General features: G+C 26.0%; 1 long non-coding RNA gene across 1 annotated transcript; it reads left to right on the top strand.

Annotated features, from left to right (window-relative positions):
- Positions 1–9988: 9988 nt before the first annotated feature.
- On the top strand, positions 9989–16656 carry LOC136086045 (uncharacterized). Its single transcript, XR_010641346.1, has 3 exons — positions 9989–10143; positions 10335–10407; positions 16281–16656. It is a non-coding gene; the product is annotated as an uncharacterized LOC136086045 (long non-coding RNA).
- The last annotated feature ends 856 nt before the right edge of the window (positions 16657–17512 follow it).

Below are 17512 nucleotides of genomic sequence, written 5' to 3'. Positions count from 1 at the left end.
AAAAAAAAAAAAACAAGAATGAAAAAATAAAAAGAATGATTTTCCGAAAAAGTTAAAAAATGAAACAATAAATTTTTGACTACAAAAGTAATAACAGTCTAGTAACTAACTGCATTATAAAAGTAATAACACTAGAATAGTGTTTTTACTTTTATAACGCACGTAGAAGTAGAAAAGCATCTAGAAAAGTAGAGTGGATATTCAAATAGTATTTAATAAAAAAATTTTTTACGGACTATTAGTAACATTTTTCATAATGCTAAACTTTTTATAAAGTATGTTTCTATAAAATTGTTTAAGTGATTTGTAATAGTTCCTGAAGTTTTTTATAATATTTGAATATCTGCTTTATTTTCTAGATTTTCTATTTAATAAATGTTTGGAATTAATAATGTTGTATGAACAATGAATGAACTTTAAAAGTAATAAGAGTTATATAGTGATAACACTATTATATTAATAGTTTAATCACTTTTGTAATGCAACTAGTGACTAGAGTGTTGTAAATTTTGCAGTCGTAAGTTTATTGCTTTGTTTTATATAAATTTCTTGCCAACAAACTTATAATAATTTGCTCCTCGAAAACAAAGTATACGGCTTTACATTAACTAAAATTTTGAAGAGCAGATATTTTTCCAGAGTTGGTATGTGACATGAAACATTTTTTAAATTGATCAAACACTAAATTGTTAAACATCATTGCAAAGACCTTGAAAAGTGTTTTAAAGGTGAAAAAATTATCAAAATCAAACAATTTTACAAAAAGTTATAACGTCTTAAGTATCAAATTTTTGATATATAGATTTGTTGAAGAAACCGTGATCAAATTTAAAGTTTCATATCTTCAAATGTCATAACTTTATCAATTGTTTTCAAAATTTATAAAACTTGGTATCAAAAGAACGGTCCGTAAAGGGTGAATAAGGATACATATAAGATGTATGCAGGGCGTTTGAAGGGCGTCTATAACACCCTTTAATATATTTAAAATCTTGTTTTTTTTAAATAAAATTTTTATTTTTTATTAAAATTTTGAATTTTAAGTTACATTTTTTATACTTTATATATACAATCCAATATTATAATATTCTTTATCATAATATACTTTATCATAATATACATTTAAAGATTATTAATGTTCAAATGTTTATTATGATACGCCCTCTCTCTACTCCCCATGTGTATAGCGGAACTCAAGTCAAAAATAGGTACCTAAATTGGGTGAGTTAGTATGGTGTCTAAGGGTGCTTTTTTTAATGAAATTTGGCAGGTAGCAAGAAAAAAGGTTGTAACTGATAACAGAATATAATTAGTATATAACTGATATAACTGAATATAATTAGTATATAACTGATATAACTGAATATAATTAGTAGGGTAGGGTGGGGTAATATGGATTGTTGGGGTAATATGGATATATTCAATAAATATGCATGGAGTAAGTTATCTATACATAATGGTGAAACCTGAAAATTTCCAACAGTTTATACACGTTATTAGCTTCTTTTTTTAGCATTAACAATATTTATATTTGATTTACAAGAATAGTTAAACTGTAAAACATTTTGTTTTGAAAAAAATAAAAAAAACATTACATTTTAAAACTTTTGTCTGCAGATTTCAGTAATATTACTTATCCAAGAATAATGATGTAAATTTATTATTTGGACCATCATTTAATTTATAAGTTCTCTAACCCATATTGATAAATAAACAAACATCTAAAATGGGGTAAAATGGATATACAGGTAAAAATAATAGTGGGGTAAAATGGATATGTATAAAATATATAAAATCCTATTAACATTAAAGAATTTTGTTACAAAATCATAAGCTGTATGGTATTTATTTATATACTTAAGCTCACTTTTAAATACTTTTGAATACTTTTAAATACTTTTAAATATAGTATAATACATTTTTCAGTAACATATGATAGTTTTATCTTATGTTACCGAACTATTTATATTAAGATCATAGTTCAAATTTGTTTTCTTTGAATGGCAAGGGTAAAAATTTAACTCCCATTTAAATATTTCATATTTTATTTTTGTATTCCTCGTTTCATTTTATTACAGTATTTTACTTTATAATTAAATATTATATTTTACATAATTAAAGTTAATTTTATAATATTTTAGAAAAAATAATAAGACTGAAATAAACTATCATGCCTGAAATAAAACATCAGTGCAAGACTATTGGTACATACAATCACAGCAAATTAATGACTGTCCTACAGCTTTTTAAGGAAGAGGAGTCAGTATACAATGTATCAAAGTCTACTGACCAAATAGGGCAGAGTTTTAACATCTCAAGATGTTGACGCGTGGTTGCAAGAAAAGGAGAAGAGCAAAACTAAAAAGAAGACTATATCAGTCAGAAAAAGAAACTGCTAGTCATAACCAATATAGTTTGACCTTTTAAATTCATGAAAAGCAATAAGTGTGATATATGTATCAAATATATTATCAGTATCCGTATTACCCCACCAATGGGGTAATATGGATATAAGAAAGGTGTTGTTAAAGAAGGATTAGTAAGTTAGTTATTTGAAATATATTTATTTTCTACTCATTGTGATTCTATTGTATACACCCTGAATGTAAAGAAAAATAACAAAAGTTTTTATGGTAGTAATTAACTAAAAAAAAAAATTTTATTAAAAAAATATATATATAAAATTCTATCCATATTACCCCACCACACCCTATATAACTGATGTCTGAATATAATTAGTAAAAAGTCTTAACATTCGTTCTTATATATACCTAATGCACAAACAACGAGGTTTTAAACAACAATAAATTAATTATGAACAAAATTTTTCAAAAACTATTTCCGTGCAGAATTAAAGTTAAACTACTCTAGTACTCATAAAAAATCTGTTAATGCAAATTTCTAGAAAGATAAAACACAGCAAAACATGTTCATATCATGCCACTCTTAAAAATACTGAAAAATACTGAAAAGGCATGGCACAATTTAAATTTGAATTTTATAGAAGTTACAATGAAGAAAAGATTACTCTTTTATTCAAAAAATTATGAAAAAAAAATTTGATGTATATTATTCTAACAACACTGAAATGAAAAATGTTTCTAAAATTAAAGTTTTAATAAGTAAAAAGGATTTGTATACAAATAAAATACTATTAAAAAAAAAAAAAAATGGAAAGAAAATTTAAAAACTTTTATTAAAAATTTGGTGCAAATTTTTTATTTCTTTTTTTATGTGATGTCATCAAGTGTAAATGTTAATGCGATGATATTGATGAAATAAAATTTTCGTTTGTTTTTAAAAATAGATTATTTTATTAGAAGAAATAAGAGAATTTTAGGAAGCTTAATGAATTATTATAAGTCTTACTCTCAATAAATATTCAACACACTTTTCTAATAAATTTTTTATAAAAACAAAGCACATTGAAACCGAATTGTCGCAAATTTTTTAAGAATATAGTAAATGTTCAATAAATTTAGATAAACCAAATATTAAAATTACCTTCAAAAAAACATAAGAGAAAAAAAACATAAAAGAAAAAAAAAAAACATAAAAAAAGCATAAATATAGGTAGCAACTATTCGTAGTAAAATATTACTGAACGGTAGACTTCAAAAAGTTAATGTGTATTTTTTTTTTCTTTCTTTTTTTTTTTTTTTATGCATGTTTATTTTACAACTACAAAGTATTTACAAGTAACTAATCATAGATTGGCAGTAAAGATATACAATATATATGTGGAATATATGTATGTGTTACATATATACCTTGTTATTGATACTATTTTTTTAATCGATTTATATTAGAAGTTAAATTGCATTTATTTATTATTTTATTCAAATTTAAAAATATTCCTTATAGTTGTTTAATTTGATTATGCAGTTTTTAGCTTTATTTACAGAGAGTGTTCGTTGATTAAGTTTAATTGTGATTCATTCCTGGAAACTAATTTGTTAAATAAATAGGGATCACAATATGTAATTGAGAATTTTGAGAGTCTTGTTGTTTCAAAAGGTATCTTAAAGTTACCTGTTGCTCTTGTATTGTATTTATTTATATTGTTTTTAAAAAAGTGTGCTGTAAAATGTTCTGGAACCAGACTTAGTTTATATTTGAACATGAAAAGTATACTTTGAGAAATATTTATTTGGAATATATTTAGTGCGTTCATTTGTTCCAGTAAGGGTTGAGCATGAGTAAATTTGCTTTTGTTGTATACTAGTCTTGAAGCGTGTTTTTGACGTAAGTAAAGTGGTTGTAATTAAGATTTGTGGGTACTGCCCCATGCTATATTGGCATACATGAGATAGCTTTGTATGAATGAAAAGTATATAAGTTTGAGACTTTTTTGTGACAAAAATGGTATTGCCTTGTAAAGTAAACCTATGTACTTTGATATTTTTGTGTTTATGTAGTTTATGTGGGGTTTCCAGGAGATGTGTTCATCAATTAAAACTCCTAAAAACTTTGTATTCAGAGCTCTTTTGATGGTTATATTTTCTATATTAATTTTCTATATTAAAGGTTCAGGGGTATTTTTTTAATTTGTTGATTAGAGTGAAATAGTGTATACTTAGTTTTTTCTATATTGAGTGACAGTTTATTTGATTTAAATCATATGTTAACTTTTTTTAGTTCTGCATTTATTTTTTCATTGAGGTCTTTGATTGTCTTTGACGAGTAAAATAAGTTTGTATCGTCGGCAAACAATATAGTTTTAAAGATATTTGAGGCGTTTGGAAGATCGTTTATATAAATAAGAAACAAAAGAGGAGCAAGAATGAAACCTTTTTGTTATTAATAACACAAATTTTGTTATTAGTAACACAATTTTTTTATTAATAACACAAGTTTTGTTATTAATAACACAAATTTTGTTATTAATAACACAAATTTTGTTATTAATTACACAAGTTTTGTTATTAATAACACAAATTTTGTTATTAATAACACAAGTTTTGTTATTAATAACACAAATTTTGTTATTAATAACACAAATTTTGTTATTAGTAACACGAATTTTTTTATTAATAACACAAATTTTGTTATTAATAACACAAATTTTGTTATTAGTAACACAAATTTTTTTATTAGTAACACAAATTTTGTTATTAATAACACAAATTTTTTTATTAATCACACAATTGTTTTATAATTTTAGTTTTTAAGTTTTTAGTTTATTTTGTATTTTAAAGGTTCTCGATGAAAAGACTTCTTTTAGTTTTCTGCGAGTTTCCTTAAAACTAAAAGTTATTATTATAATATATTAATATACATTTTAAACGAGAACCACAAGCAAATCACTGGTAGCCCTGTGCTGCTACGGATTTGAAATTATTATTTAAATGCATGAGTTAATAGCTAACATTTATATAATAAACTAATAATTTTTTAATTATTTCAATTCACTGTCAAACACGCATGCGTAAAACAGCATTGTTAACGCTCTTTAAATATTGTAAATATGTGTGGTGGACATTTACATAAAATGGGGACATGTAATTAATATATGTTTTTGAAATACATTTTTTTTTTTTTTTTTTTTTTTTTTTTTTTTTTTTTTTTTTTTTTGCCATATAAATTTATTAAAGTCGTAAAGCATAATATAAATACAAATAGCAGGGGCAAGAAGAAGACATAATTGGTCTTATCACCAAGCCCCTTAGTCTATACCGTAAATATAAGACAACAAAAATTTAAAAACGTAACACTATATAATATAAAACATTTTTATAAAGACTTTATAGAATAAAAATCATCGGTCCTAAAGTCCTACTTTAACTTTTTGTTTTTGTGTTGGTTAAGAAAAATTTTAAAAAAAGAAAAAAAGGAAAATGTACAAAGAAACTATATTACTAATAAGCAAGCAAGCAAATACGCATAATCCTGAAGCTTTCCTTTTACACCAGCATATACCTTTAAATATGTGAATAATTCTTATAAACCATAATTTTATATATATATATATATATATATATATATTTTTTTTCAAGCCTCATTAAAACTTCAGAAAAAGCTGAGCGCTACGTCGATCATCTGTAGTTTTTGCTTTAATTTATTCTTAAACTCATTTAGCATAGAAATTGTTTTAAGTTCATTAGTTAATATTTTATTCCATAATTTCGGCCCTCTAGTAGAAATTGAAAATTCGGTCGCCGCAAAATAACTTTTGGGTTGGATATAACTGTTATTTGAAAATCTGGTGAGATATCTATTCTGATTTATTTTGAATAATGGGTAAAAAATTTTAGGAGATATATTTTTATTAATTTTGAACATAAATATAAGAACTTGATAGACATTTAATTGATAAACATTCATTATATTTAAATTAACAAATAATGCTTGGGAGTGTGTATAACGGCCCACATTGGAAATGATTCTGATTGCATGCTTTTGTTTATTAAATAGTTTTTTTATTTTATTTTTATTTGTACTGCACCAAGCAATATTTGCATAATTAAGATGGCAATGAATGAACGAGAAATATAAAAGCTTTAAGCAAGTTGGATTTAAAAAAGGCTTAGCTCTGCATAGCAGGCCTATGTTCCTTGAGATTGTATTTTCGAGATATTGTATGTGATCTCTCCACGTCACATTTTCATCAAGAAGCACTCCGAGAAATTTTAAAGTGGTTTCTCTTTTTATGTCCTGATTGGCAATACAAAGTTTTGGAAGTTTCAATGGAATTTTATCTCGGTCATGAAAACGATGGAAAAAAGTATATTTTGTTTTGGTTACATTTAACGATAATTTGTTTGCATTAAACCATTCAGTAAGATTTAATAGCTCTTTGTTTACTGACTTAAACAGAATATTTATATCATTATGTGCATAAAATAGATTTGTGTCATCTGCAAATAATATTGTATCTAGTTCGGTACAAGCTTTGCTTAAATCATTAATAAAAATGAGAAATAGGAGTGGCCCTAATATAGATCCCTGAGGAACCCCACATGTTATGTTCATATTGGTTGTTTTACCTTCATTATAAGAAATGTATTGTTTTCTATTTGACAAATAGCTTTTAAACCACGCAATATTTGTATGTTTAATACCATAGTTTTCTAATTTTGTTAATAAAATGTAATGATCGACAGTGTCAAAAGCCTTACTGAGATCAATAAATACACCTAATGTATATTTATTTTCATCAAATGATTTAAAAATATCATGAACAAGATGAACAATAGCCTGATCAGTAGAGTGGCTCTTTTTAAACCCAAATTGCTTACTATAGAGAATATTGTTTACATCTAAAAAGTAATACAATCTTTTATACATAATGTGTTCTAATAACTTTGAAAAGCATGATAGTATGGAGATAGGCCTGTAATTGGAGACACTAGTCTCATCTCCTGATTTTAGTATAGGTATTACCCTTGCAATTTTAAGTTTATCGGGAAAGATCCCTTGGTTTAAAGAGAGCGTAAATATATGCAAAAGCGGAATTTTTAAATAAGGCATTGATTTAATTACTACATTACTGCTTACATCATCAACTCCATTACCTTTATTTGGTTTAAGTAAGTACATGGCATCTAGCAATTCTGTTTCTGTTAGCATATTATTGTCCATTATATTATTATTAGAGTTTAGGTATGATTTGAAGCAAGTTTGACTTTTATTTATTTTTGATGCTAAACTTGGACCTGTGCTAACAAATGCATGGTTAAACGAATTAGCAATTATTGCGTCGTTAATAATTTCACAGTCATTTATAATTAGTTTTTTTGGTAAACAACTATTATTCATATCTTTTTTACCTATAACCTCTTTTATTATGTTCCAAGTTTTTTGTATATCATTTTTGTATTTTAGCAATTGGCTACTATAGTAAAATTTTTTTGAGCGCTTTACAATCGTCACAAAAAGGCGATTATAGTTTTTATAGTTTGTTTCATTTTTAAAAGTCCTTTTTTTAATGAACTTCTCATACAATCGTTGCTTTTTTTTCGAAGATTTTATGATTCCGGGTGTTATCCAGGGATTTTGTAGAGTTTTTGATTTAATAAATTTAGTTGTTATTGGGAATGCTTTATTGTAGTGACATTCAAATATATGATAAAATTTATCATAAGCTTCATTAACATTTTTTGTTTTCAAAACGGGTTCCCAGTTTGTTGTCGATAAAAGGCTAATAAATGTCACAAGAGAAGCGTCCTTAATTACTCGTTTTTTAGTTTTTACTTTTTTAGAAGGTTGATTTAACGATTTTTGTGCTGTTATAAAAACCGGAAAATGATCAGATATGTCTGTAATAAATATTCCAGTTTTAATTTTTACGTTTTTGAAATTATTAATTATAATTTGATCAATTGAAGTAGCAGTATTTTTTGTAATTCGAGTAGGTTTATTTATAGTAGGAATAAATCCATTTTGAAACATAATATTGAAAAAAGTTCTGACGTCTTTGTTTTTGTTGTATTCAAGTAAATCTAAATTCAGATCGCCTACGAAGTAAACGCATTTGCCACATAATTCTTCGCTTATAATTAAGCTTTTAATTTGTTTGTTAAATGCTTTTTTATTACCAGAAGGCGGTCTGTATATGACGTGTACAACTGCGTTCTTGCAAGTTTTGTTTACAACTTCTATTGATAACAATTCAAAATCATGCGTAACAGCAAAATAATTTTTGCGTAGTTTGAAATCTAAGGAGTTGTGGATAAAAATGCATAATCCTCCACCTGTTTTTTCAGAGTCTCTAATTTGATGCAAAACTTTATAATTATTAAGTTGAAAATTAGAATTGTTTTCAATTTCCTTATCGCGGCACCATGTTTCGGTTAGACATATAATTTGAAAGTTAATTTTGACACTGAATAAAAATTGCTTAAATTTCTCAAAATTTTTTTGGAGGCTCCTTATATTAAGGTGTAGGATAGATAATGCAGTTGAATTTATGTCAGCAGTAATACATGAGATATCTGAACTATAGTAATAAGGACTTATATTTAATAATCCCTCCTCATCATTATAAAATTTAATATCTGATTGATTTTTTAACGGTATATATTTGTTTATTAGGATAATTGCTTAATTAATAATAACATAATTGCTGTTGTATATATTTAATTATTAACAAGTACTTGTTAACTGCATATCGTGCGCCCTATAATCAGAATAAAATTGTTTCGTCCAATTTCGGTATGCATTTTATTTTTCCTATTTTCGAATTTAAACTAAAAAATTTAATTATTTTTATGGATGATGTTATCAGGTTTTTAAATTGTAATTTTATATTCTCTTTAGAACTTTTATTGTTAATTACGTTTTATTTTGTTGATTATGTTTTGATGTAGTTTATACACACACGCTTGTAAAAGGTTCTGATGAAAAGATCAATACGATCTTCCTTCAGAAACCTTGTTTGTGTTTGTGAAAGTAATTGGTTTATTACGACAACAAATGTAAACTAAAAAAAAATATTGTGATTAATTAGAAAAACGAAGTGCGCACTTTAAAATTGAAACCCCTCTCCTTCCTTCACACCATAGGGCTTCTTACGCTATTTGAAGACCCACCAGTTATAAAAGTTATAACACTATTATGTTACTCGTGTTACTACTTACTAACACAGACAGTGACTATAGTGTCATTACCTTTGTAGTCGTAAGTTTATCGGGTTTTTTTGTGTGTTTGTTTTGTTTTTTTTAAGATTTTCGCAAAGTTAATTCGCCCAAGAAAACTAAATTCACGGTTTTGCTTAATTCAACCCTTGCTATATGTCTTGTTTAGAATTTTGATTGCAAATTACGATTTATTTGTTGATTATGTATTGATGTAGTTTATATACTCACGCTTGTAAAAGGTTCTAATGATAAGATCAGTGTTCGCGTTTGAAAAAGTAGTTTAATTACTACGACAACAAAATTAAATTAAAAAAAAAAAATTTCCTATGCGGAATTCCCTACGGAAATTCCCAATACGATTCCCTATTGTAATTTCTTGTGGAAATTCCCAATCAATCTCGTAATATATTTCACGGAAGCCGAAAAACTGCGCAACTTACATTAAAATCTTGTTCGAGTAAGCGTATTAAAGACCTGTTGCATAACTCCTTTGTATTTAGAAACTAAAAATGTCGATCTTTGTTATTGAGGTGTATAGTTAAACTGGCTAGTTTTCAAAACCGAGGTAGAGTTTATTTATTTCAAAAGAGAGCTTATACTTTTCAAAAGTTAGAAGTTTATTTTTTGTATAAAAGTTAGCAATTTTTAAAAAAACTTTGAATTAAAGTGTTTTCTAACCCTGACCCTGATAAAACTGCTTATTTTTATTTTAATTATTTAATTTTCAAATTAAAGTTTAATTTAAAAACTTTTTAGATGCAGCACACCCTCTGTTCCTCTGCTTTTGCTAGGATATCTCCTGGATGTCTAGTAATTATTAAGCTAACAGGTAAAATTCAAGTTTTGTTTTAGTAACTTTTCTGGTCTTGTTAGAGTCATACCACTCATACATCTGATCATTATCTTCTTTTTTGTCAAGTGCTACACTATATAAATACTAAAGTTTAAATGAATGTACTCGCAGTTGCAAGGGGGGGGGGGGGGATGGAAATTTTAATCCAGATTTAATAAACAGGGGTTTCTCAATAAATGGGTGGGTGAGAATGTAATTAATCAGCAGGCATGATTACACTAAAAGTTTTAATTCTCGTCAGTGATATATATATATATATATATATATATATATATATATATATATATATATATATATATATATATATATATATATGTATATATATATATATATATATATATATATATATATATATAGATATATATATATATATATATATATATATATATATATATATATATATATATATATATATATATATATATATTGATTTTATTTCCTCAGCTTTGAGAAGTTTTTTATTAGTAATAAGTAAAAATTAATAAATGGAATAGGGTGAGGTTTATTAAGCTTGGTGTTGGTTGGAAATATTTCTGGCTTACAAATAAGGCTGCTTGAGGCTAATGATAGGGTTTAATATATGTATATGAAGTTAATATATTAATATTAGATATGCAATTTGCATATATAAGGTGCTCCTATGCACTAGTTTGCTTTTGGCTTATTAGCCAATGCTGATGCATGAGCCAATCCCAATTATCAACCATTGCCATTGGCTGATTATTTGGCCCATTATTAAACCGATTAATTGGTTGCTGGTTACCAATAACACAGGCTAGTAGGTGGAGTCACTGCTGATGTATAGGTACATGTTTTATATATATTTTACATCCTAAATATTATTATAATACCCTTATGAATACATTAAAACCTATTATTATTACAATTAACCTTTGCCATTATTACATCACTAGTCTAAACTTGTTACTATTCCCCAGAGTAAAGTAAAGGGAATTATTACTGATGAGCCTATTGATGAAGCACTTTGTAAAATGAAAAATTTTTAGTTTAGTGATTATCTACTAATTTATATATATATGTATATATATATAGATATAGATATATATCAAGGGCTATTTTAGACCGCTTTCAACTGTGTCAACCGTATTTGGGTGCCACCTTAATTAAAAATTGAAAATATATATATTTATGTATATGCATATATCTTATACTGCTGATTTAGGTGAGCAGTCTGATGTCATACTGAAATAGCCTGCTCCGTTGGGCTTCAGTACATACAATGACTGACAGACAGCCTAACTCGCAGCAAAGTGCTTTTACATTGACTAAGGGTTTGGTTTGGGGCACTATTCTTTTCTTTCATTCTTCTTCTTTTTTTTCCTTCTTTTTCTGAAAATTCATATTTAATAAATGTAACAAAAATTTGGTACAAATTTGTTACATAAATATACTATAGTAGATATATATCTACTATATGATATATATGTGCAACCCTCAGAATTAAGAAAAATATGGCCAGCAATATTTTGTCAACCTTAATCTGAGTGATGTCGGCATCAAGTCAGCATAAAAAATGTAAAACAAAAGTTTGACCATAAAACAAAGAAACGAGGTCAGCGATTTTTTGCTTCAACACTTCAAACACAACTCCAAACACTTATAGGTCGCCAGTTAGATCGGCATTACCAAATCCTGAGTCTAATACGGAGGGTTGTATATGTATATATATACACACACAGAGTAGCGTGCAAAAGTAACCGGACAAAAGTCCAATTTCTTTCAAATTTTCTCTGAAATGTCAAAAAATTAATTACAAATCTAAAAACAAATGAATTGTTACTAAATCTAAGCAATCTAATCTTAAAAGTTCATTTAATTAAAATTTCTGCGTACAAAAGTATCCGGACAGAAAAAAACACTTGAATTAGATTTTTTTTTAAACATTTTTTAAATTGAAAATACTTTATTTTAAAGTAAATTGCTTTAGTACTTTGTCGGGAAGCCCTTAGCATTAATTACTGCTTGGCAAGGAATTGAGTCCACCAGCTTCATAATCACAATAATTTTGATTTTTCACTATTCTTGTTTTAGAATATTCAATAAATCAAATTTACTTCCTGATTTTCAACCTGAAATTTGTCAATCTATGTGTTTCCATAGATGTTCAATAGAATTAAGGTCAGGACTTTGCTATGTCAATTCTAATAATTGAATTTTTTTGTTTTTGAAAAAGTCTTTTATAAGGGTTGAAGTGTCTTTTGAGTCATTATCCTGCTGAAAAATCCATCCTCGAGCCCTGAAAAATGTTTCACGCAAAATGCTGTCTTGGTAAATGCTGAAATTAAAAAACTTTATAATGAAAAATGTGGTGTTGACACGATCAAACGTCTTTTGACGTCTGTAAATCTACTTGGAAGATGTCCTACAAAGAAACTTTTTATTTATATAAAGAATCAAAAAGCACCCTTCAGATTTGCTAATGATCATTTGATTTGGGCAAGAAAACAGTGATTGAAAGTACTTTTTAGTGATGAATTTAAGTTATAAATGTTATTTGGATCTGATAATATTAGATATGTCTGTCGACCAAAAGGCCATAAAAACGATTCTAAATACCAGCAACCAACAGTAAAGCACAGAAGTCAAAACGTTATGAACTTGGGCTAACTTGAATAGAGATTGTATCGGTCCTATCCATTTGATTGATGGCATAATGTACAAATATATAGTTAAGAATGTTATGCTACCGCATGCTAAAGACTAAATGCCTAGAGGAAGGATGTTTTAGAAGGACAATGATCCAAAGCACATTTCAACCCTTGTGAAAAACTTTTTCCAAACCAATGAAATTCGATTAATTGAATAGCCTTAGCAAAGTCCTGACCTTAATTCTATTGAATGTCTATGTAAGCTTATTGATCAACAAATTTCAGGTCAAAAACTAACAAAAGAAAAAAGAATAAGAAAAAATCAAAATTATTGTGAATATGAAGCTTGTGGACACAATGCCTTGTCACTGTCAAGCAGTAATTGATGCTAAGGGTATTCTGACAAAGTAGTAAAGCAATACTTTAAAATAAAGCATTTTGAATTTTAAAAATGTTTAAAAAAAAAAAATCTTTTTCAAGTTTTTTTTCTTTTTTTCCGGATTCTTTTGCACTCGCATATTTTAATAAAATGAACTCTCAGGATTAAATTGCTTAGATTTATTAAAAATTCATTTGTTTTTAGATTTGTAATCAATGTTTTGACATTTCAGTGAAAATTTAAAAGAAATAGAACTTTTCATTCAAAAGTTCAATTTTCATTCAAAATCTCAAGTTAGGCTCTTGTCCAGTTACTTTTGCATGCTACTGTAAATGTATGTGTATATATATATATATATATATATATATATATATATATATATATATATATATATATATATATATATATATATATATATATATATATATTCATATGCCAATATTAAATATATAGTAAATGTATGCATATAATATTTATAACACTTTATATTTATAATATAAAGTGTTATAAATTTTTTCTGGGCCCCAGCTATCAACCCCTGGTTAATCTTATAATTTTTCTTGGTCTGGGTTTGTAAATAATCACAGTTATGGCCAGAGCCAGGACCCCAGTCACTTACTAGAAATATGTGACTTTTAAATACCTGAAACTAAAACATTTCTCTGTCTAAAACCATTTTCAAAGTCAGAGATTTGCATTTTGCAAAAGAACTTGGTTGTGAGAACTTTCAAGCATCCAATGGATGGTAACATAAAAAAAATGAAACAATGCATTGTTTAAAGTTTCAGGTGTTTAAATTTAAAGTTTCAGGTATTTAATCATTTTTGCTTATCATTTTATTTAAAAGTATCACATTTTTAATATCTCATTTAGATTTTAATATGAATGCATTAATATTAAAGTAAACAATATGTAAAATGCTATTTAAAGGCATTTTCTATATTTTCTATATTTTATTCTATATTTTTTATTCATTTATAATTATTTAATTGTATATATGTATACATGTGTGTGTATATGTATGTATGTGTATATATATATATATATATATATATATATATATATATTATATATATATATATATATATATATATATATATATATATATATATATATATAATCAAAATTTCTTCTTTCTTTAGATCGAAAAGTCAAAGCTTTCTGCATAATTTTTTCATTAAATGTATACCATCATATACTAATGAAATAAAGTCAATCATTGATAAACAAGCATTTATCGATGATTGATTTTATTTCATTTACTTTATTTTATCATCATTTTGATGTAATAAAATTATTTATCAATAAACATGGATGGTTGGATCTGTCTGGATAAAAGTATTGCTTAAAATTGGATAAAAGTATTAGTCGTTCCATGTTGGTAAAAATATTATTTAATATATATATATATATTCATATGTCAATATTAATTATATAGTAAATGTATGCATATATTTTTAATATAAAGTTTTATAAATTTTTTCTGGGCCCTAGCTATCAACCCCTGCTAAAGCTTAAAGTTTTTCTTGGTCTGGGTTTGTAAAAAATCTAAGTTTTGGCCGGAGCCAGGACCCCAGTCATTTACTAGTAATATGTGACTTTTAAATTCCTGAAACTAAAACATTCCTGTGTCTGAAACCATTTTCAAAGTCAGAGATTTGCATTTTGCAAAATAACTTGGTTGTGAGAACTTTCAAGCAGCTAATGAATGGGTACATAAAAAAATGAAACAATGCATCGTTTGAAAAAATTTCAGGTGTTTTATCATTAATGCATTCATATTTTAATCTAAATGTGAAATTAAAAATATGATACAAAATAAAATAATAAGCAAAAATGATTTTTAAAAATAATCATTTTTGCTTATTATTTTATTTAAAAGTATCGTATTTTTAATTTCTCATTTAGATTTTGCATTAATATTAAAGTAAATAATATTAGTATGTAAAATGCTATATATTCAAAGGCATATTCTATATTATATAGATTTTATCTTTATGATATGATTGATTTTATTTCATTTATTTTATTTTATCATTATTTACTGATTTAATAAAATTAATTATCAATAAACATGGATGGTTGGATCTTGGTTAACAGTGGAAAAACTTTATAAATCATTATATAAAGTCTGGATAAAAGTACTGGTTGTTTCATCTTGGTTAAAATATTTTAAATGATATAGAAAAAAATCTTTTATTTCAACTATATATATATATATATAGTTAAAATAAAAGTCCCAAAAAACAACGTTTTTGAAAATAATCTGCCTCACCCTCTAAATGTGTTATATCTAATACAAAAACAAGGTTTAAAATTTTTTTGAATAAAAAATATTTTAAAGGGTCCCTCCAGACGCTGGCATATTTAATGTGTCCCTAATGTTTTCAAAAAATAAGTTTTTCAAAAATACGTCAACCTGGTACTTAAATCATGCGAATTTTTTATAAAAATTTCACAAATAATTTTTATTTTGAAAAAAATTAGTTATTTTTGGTTATATTACATAAAAAAATACGTTTTCTTTCAAAAAATGAAAAAAAATGCATTTTTCATTTATTTTTATAATTTTGATAACTCTGTTAAAATATCTTTAAAATAAAAAATAATTTTGAAATTTTTACATAATTTTGCTTCATTTGAGTACCAGGTTGACATTTTTTTGAAAAACTTTTTTCTCTGAAAGCATTAAATATTCGAGGGTCTTGAGGGACCCCTTAAAATATTTTTTGTTCAAAAAAATGTTAAACTTGGTGTTTTTGTATTAGATAGAACACATTTAGGGGGTGGTAGTAGATGATTTTCAAAAATATTGTTTCTTGGGACACCCTAATATATATATATATTTATTTATTTATTAGGGTTGGTCGATTTTAATTCCGCATATTGCGTAATATTGCAGTAGTTGGACACAGTTAAAATATGATTAATCTCAAAAATTTTGAGGTTTTGGATGAAGAATCGCTTGCGGATTTAATTTTTTAGATTTGTAGTTTTATTCGAAAAAACACCTTAAAAAGCATTAATATGCAAAAATTGATGTTTTAAATATATTCATATTTAAATGTTTTTTAATACTACTTGCATTGCTGACTGATTTAATTTTATAAGAATTTATAACAATTAAGATAAATTTATAACAACTTGTTAACTATTTAAAGATTTAAATGTGAAACTTTTATTCTTATATTTACATAACAATTTCAAAATAAACATTATTTTCGCAATTTAAAACATGTTGAACATGGATATATATTTTTAGGAAAACATTTTCAAATAAAAAAATGTCATCGTAAGAATGGAAATCTTCCTCCTAAATAGTTTAATTAAAATGCAGCTGTGTAAATTCTCGTATCCATAAGCATATTGGGATGCTTCCGACACAGGTTTCACCGCTCGCGTAACACTCTGGGAGTGAGATAGAAAGTCGGGGGTTAAATTTTTAAAATTTGTAGCTTATTTCGTTTTATGGGATTGAAGATCTCCATACACTCCTTTATTTTGGTTCGGAAAAAATGGTTGAATATTTTTTCTCCGAAATTCTCAATAGAATTAACAGTATTTACCGCCTCTTTGTCTTTGATATCATGGATATCAAGCACCAGAAGATCTAGGCTTTCTTCTCTCAATGGATTATCTATTTGAAATTACATCAAAAAAATTGGTCACTTAAGACGCAAACCGATTTTGATGACTTTTATTTCGCTTGTGGTGTTTGAAACTTGTTTCCACGAAATTATCTTCATCATTTTCTGCATATGGTAAATTTGATTCAAGTTCATTTACACATCAAGCTAATTCAGGTCCACAAATCATCCAGCAGAGCAGTTCTTGGGAATCTTCCGTCAATATGATTAAAGCTTAATAAAGTTGGAAATTTTTTATTTTTAATATATGCATGTTTCACTTATAAACAAGAAAAAATTATTACTAAAACAACTTCAATTGGATTTGTTTCTTCCAGTTGATTCATATCTGCTAAATGAACGGACAACCAGCGCAAGTAATGCGTATGGTCCAGTGTAAAAAACCAAGGCAGCAGTTGTCGAATGCACTATACAAATGAAAATTTGTAGTCCTTATTGATCGCACA

This window comes from Hydra vulgaris, chromosome 10, assembly GCF_038396675.1.
Source record: "Hydra vulgaris chromosome 10, alternate assembly HydraT2T_AEP".
Classification (NCBI taxonomy): domain Eukaryota; kingdom Metazoa; phylum Cnidaria; class Hydrozoa; order Anthoathecata; family Hydridae; genus Hydra; species Hydra vulgaris.
The sequence above is the reverse complement of the archived record's forward strand: the minus strand, read 5'-3'. Positions and strand labels throughout refer to the sequence as shown.